Source organism: Haliotis rubra, unplaced genomic scaffold (genome assembly GCF_003918875.1).
Source record: "Haliotis rubra isolate DU_JTF1 unplaced genomic scaffold, ASM391887v1 Scf32, whole genome shotgun sequence".
NCBI lineage: Eukaryota > Metazoa > Mollusca > Gastropoda > Lepetellida > Haliotidae > Haliotis > Haliotis rubra.
In genome coordinates, this window is record NW_025766991.1 from 2,457,579 (window position 1) to 2,463,587 (window position 6,009).

A 6,009-nucleotide genomic window follows, 5' to 3' on the forward strand; every position below is an offset into this window, starting at 1 on the left:
CTAAGCTGTAGGACAACAGTTTTGTCACGGTCCGCACAGATCAGGCATCTGGTTGAAGCTGTAGGACAATAGTTCTGTCATGGTCCACACAGATCAGGCAGCTGGTCTAAGCTGTAGGACAATAGTTCTGTCATGGTCCACACAGATCAGACAGCTGGTCTAAGCTGTAGGACAATAGTTTTGTCATGGTCTACACAGATCAGGCAGCTGGTCTAAGCTGTAGGACAACAGTTCTGTCATAGTTGACACAAGTGAGTGAGTGAGTTTAGTCTTATGCTGCACTCAGCAATATACCATCTATGTGGCGGCAGTCTGTAAATAATCGAATCTGCACCACACAAACCAGTGATCAACACCATGAGCATCGATCAACGCAATTGGGATACGATGACATGTGTCAACCAAGTCAGCGAGCCTGACCACCTGATCCCGTTAGTCACCTCTTACAAGCATGGGTTGCTGAAGATCAATTCTAACGCAGATGTTCACGGGTTCGGTTCTATGATCGTGGGTCTGATTCGCAGATTTGTCTGGATCATATGTTTCAAGATTTGTCTGCGTCAAACCCGTGCCCCTGGTTACACTACAGACAAAACGTTAGATGCCTGCATCAATTCGGGCTTTCCTTCAACAAGAAGCTGACATGCTCAAAGAATTACCCCCGAACGGGCCCCAAGCCGAACCGGCCCCTGATATTTAACCCGAACCGGCCCCTGATATTTGACCCAAACCGGCCCCAAGAAGTAAATATTTCTACATTGACATATGAATTAAAGTTCCTTTAACATAAATGACGAAAACATATTACTCATATGTCTTTACATGGTCTGGGGTCAACTGTCACGCCACCAATCGCGGAAGACCAGGGCATTTAACCAGCAGATACAAGACACCTGGACAGAATATTCACGGGGCATCAAGACTCCATCCCAGACCCTTATTCTAATAACATCTCTCATAACTAAGAAGTAGCTTCAGGATGGCACAATAAGGAAAAGGAAATCGTCATGTCTGTATATATATTATAAATTAATTGAATTCTTCATGTCTGTATATATATAATGAATTAATTGAAATCTTCATGTCTGTCTGATTAATTGTCTGTGTGATTACCGTTAATTAACCTAGGGGCCGGTTCGGGTACGGGGCCGGTTTGGGTTAAATATCCAGGGGCCGGATTGGGTTCAATATCCAGGGGCCGGTTCGGGTGTATCCCTGCTCAAACACGACGTGAAAGGGACGTGAAGACAAAGTTAAAACTATACTCACCCAGTCACTCTATAACCAGTTCTCAACAAAATTAAGTTAAAATCTTCAAGAAGGTTTTCAAGGCCGATTTCTGAATATGTTGTAGACATGTTAAGTTGAGTTTTACATAGCATCAGCATTATTTGAGCCATATTGCGACGAGACCAAGTCAGCATGGATTTATAAGCTCTATATGTAGATATGTACGACCATTATCTCAAGACGTTAGGTTATCCTAGTGATGAAAGTGGTGACTACTCACGCCCTTGATCCGAGTTCTATTCCACAATGGTAACACTATTGAATCCCATTTCTCGAGTACCCTGACCTTGAGTTGTGTGGAGTACACTAAACGCGGCGTTGAACAAAACCCATCTCTCCACTTTCTTTTTTCAAAGTTTCTGCTGTTACAAGACAGTCGTTGAATTTCCACCAGTCATTAATAATTCTAAAAAGGTTAACGATCGAATTTAATTGGCAGTTATTTGATCATAAACAGCCACAGATAAGTTTATGTAAAGAGATGTACATATATATCGCCTTCAGCGCCAGATGGCATTTGCAAAATGTTACTGAACCAGTAGCTGTGATATATAGCATCTGGACGTTCAGCAGTTAACCACGGTTTATAACTCAACGAAGTAATGCTATGGTATATTGGCCATGATATCACACAGATAATTACACACGTGATCAGCGGTTATTAACTAAGGAATGGTATTTCAAGCCTTATCAGTGAGATCGGAAACCTGCGATGCAGCATAAAGTATTAATAAAGGATTGTTTTTTGGTTGTTGTTTTCATTTTTATTAACATTATTGATTAGTGTTTATGAAATACATGTGTGATTCGTTTCTTTTTGCACTAAGTATATGATGGTGATTGATAAGGTTCTAACGGGGTAGAGTTTATTCTCTGGAACCTATGATTGCCTAAGTCGACTGAAACATCAGAGGGTTGGGTTCGGTGTCTTAGCTGAATGCGTTGAAGTTTGGCGAGGATGGTGGGCAATACCCTCGGTCGGAATTGTCTGGTTGGAATATTCCAGCAAAATCATGGCGGGGGACACCAGAAATGGGCTTCACACATTGTACCCATGTGGGGAATCAAACCCGGGTCTTCGGGGTGACGAGCGAACGCTTTAACCACTAGGCTACCCCACCGCCCTCAGTGCGTATATAACCAACAACGGCACGAAGGTCTCAGGGTAAGAAATGATCTTCAGCAACACATTGTCGGAAGAAGTGACTAACGAGATAGGGATGTCAGGTTCGATGTCATCGTATAGATCAATAATCTGCAAACAAAAACCTACATTTACAATCTTGTAAATGTCTAGTAAAAATTAGATTTACGGGACATTTACAATTTTGTAAAGATGAGATTCACAAGACATTTACAATTTTGTAAAGATGAGATTTACAAGACATTTACAATTTTGTAAATATGAGATTTACAAAAAATTAAAATTGGTAAATATTGATATTGTTGGTGATACTCATGATGTCAAGTTCAGACTCGATTATTTACTGACCTTCGTCAAATAGCTGGAGTATTGGTTTGTACTGCTACAGACAACAAACACACACCTAAGCGTAAGTGTTCGATGTCCATGTCTCCGATGTAGGCGTGCAGTGTTTACGTTTCCCAAAGCGTGCAATGTACAAATGCTCATCAAAGAAGGCGTGCGACGTTTATAAAGGAGGCAAATTCTCTCACGTGCGCCCTCATAACGCAACACCCATTTAACATTCATAAATAATTATTGGAATTGACAGGTAACAAGTTTAAAACCGACGAACAAAATCATACAAGATTTCAAAGGTTGTCAATATGAACGTCCTAGATTGATCTTGTTGTGTATCAATAATATCATAAAATGTTCGCTGTCTCTTAAACACGTAACATACACTTACAGCCGTTACAATTTACATCAGCCCAATACTGATAATGGCTTACATTGCATTGATACAAGTAGTAATACATTTCCTTGGGAGTGACACAAGCGAAACAAACAATAGAGACGGGGTGACTCCGGAGGTCGGGACACTTCCCTTAACGGAGATATAAGAGGGTGATATTTTGTATGAATAAACACACTACATACATCCACTCGGAGATGTGTACATACTCTCACGTCGCTCCCAGTAACGTCGTCGTTATCGCCGTAGAGGACAGAGCTCCTCTGTGCAGAAGACTGAGACAGCCAGTGTCTTAATGCAGACACCCGCCATTTATCCACCTGTGGAGCTGGGATACCAAACGGTGGTTTCCACGATGGTCGTATATTCCTCAGCAACTGGTAGTAAGATTCACAAAGTTAGATGGTTTTTTTATATTTTATGTGAAACATCTGCTCGTAATAGGCCTATTGAAAATCAATCTAACAATGATTACAGGTACAGGAACAGCAAAGGTGTTTTCCAAGGGAGAGGATTGAAACCGGTATACAGAGCAAGGCTTGAGTTTTTCTGGTATCAGAAAAGGGGGCGGTGGGGTAGCCTAGTGGTTAAGGCGTTCGCTCGTCACGCCGAAGACCCGGGTTCGATTTCCAACATGGGTACAATGTGTGAAGCCCATTTCTCGTGTCCCCCGCCGTGATATTGCTGGAATATTGCTAAAAGCGGCGTAAAATTGAACTCACTCACTATCACACTCCAGAACCCAGAAGATATGGGTTAGATTTGATCTTCAGTAACCCATGCTTGTCGTAAGAGGCGATTAACGGGATCGGGTGGTCAGGCACGCTGACTTGGTTGACACATGTAATCTTATCCCAATTGCGTAGATCAATGCTGTTGATCACTGGATTGTCTGGTCCAGACTCGATTATTTACAGACCGCCGCCATATAGCTGGAATATTGCTGAGTGCGGTGTAAAACTAAACTCACTACAGTTTGAGAGAGCAGTCAAGTGTAAGCTGGTTCCCGGCTCCCTTTGCGCTTGCTAACTTGCGTATATTGCGATATGCGAGACAGGGCCCAGCTTAAGTCAATGGTCGCACCACCAGCTACTAATATTGTATTCATATCTCCAACCAAATGTATACGCGCGACATCTTCCAACACAGAAATTAGATAATGTGCAAAGAAGTAATTTACTACAGTCGTTAATATAACATCTATCATATTTCAAAACACACCTAACTAGTTTTCGATCGTAAGATACAGTTTGGAAATACATGACTTAAAAACGCTTTAACTGATGGGACTCATTCGGCTATCTACACTTGTCCCAGCGTTAGAAGTGCGAAACTTACCTATCGTACACACTTGTAAACTGTTTAACAATGTCCTCATTATATTTCTTTCATTCATAAATGAATTTAATTATTTTACACGTGCTAGTAATATTTTATAGACGAGGCTCTGACGTTTCTGGAAGAGAAGCATATATAATAGGTGGTCAACCTTCTTGAAATGGAAAGAAATGCAATCATGTGTACTGAAGAAAATCGCGCTCTGTATGAACTTTTGCATATTCTGCAAGTACAAAGATCCGTCTTGAAGGAATTCTTCAAAGCGCGCCATAGGAAGTCAAACATTCGAGATAGGGAACATTTCTGGTTTTAATAGTCGTATTTCAGACATGGGATAAATTGTAGCCGCCATGAGTGCTGAAGTGTAGTGTTGTAGCGTTTGTTTATCCTACCATTGCGGCAATGCAGAAATGAAGGCGCCATGCCAGCTTACAAGGCGTTCACGTCATCGCCCCATAACCCCGCGAAGATGAGAACAAGTTGGAGAATGTGGACGAATGGGCGAGAAAGTGAAAAGTTGTGTAAACCATTTAAATTTGATATTTTATGACTGTTGGCGTTACAGAAGGCTGTTCCCTAAAAGTTCCTGTACAATACGTAACCATTTCTCAGAGAGGTATATTGTCCGGAACTAAGGCTGTGTACGTGTATCGGAGGGTGAAGAAGCTTTCTGTTTGTTTGTTGATTAACGGTGCACTCAGCAATACTTCTGCTTTATGACGGCGGTCTGGATCGAGTCTGGACCAGACAATCTGGTGACTGAAATCATAACCATCGATCTACGCAACAGGGATGCGATGACATGCATCAACCAAGCCCGAGCCGGTAGTCGCAAACCGAAACATGAGTCTCATTAACCTATTCAGATAATGACCTACTTTTCAGTCGATCCGAATTGTCTCGTGTGAAACTGAAAAGAGACACCACAAACATCTATGGTTACACTGAATTCCAATTCCTTGTTTCATAAGAAAATGGTATTTGCAAGTTTATTTTAATTTTAAACTTTAATAACATCGTACTTCTATATTTTATGGCGAGGTTCAGGCAGCATGACCTTAACTAAGACGTCACAGACTGCCCCTGTTTGATGAGGTCGTAAATTGATTCACAATTCATCTGGCTCACTGGTTACACCTGTTATGTGTTCTTTGCGCTTATTCAGTGAAGTTTCGTAACGCACAATGTGATTCATATTATATCATGTCCGTACCAGACCGCCAAACTTTTCTAGCGGCAGAGCCTCGTTTTGAGATTTCCACGATTACCAGATTTCCGTTTGTCAGAGCACGCTGTACGATAGAGCGGGCTGCACGACGCGTTTGCAAAGATTAGAAGGAGCGTAGTGCTGCAATATACAAGTGCTTAGATATATCAAATAATACTGATTAATATTTATGTATCCAGTCGAATGAATTGGTCTCAAAATTCTGGACTGGTTATTGTACTAAGGTTGCGCAATAGGACGGAACCCAGTAATCAGGAAACGAGACTGTTGTGT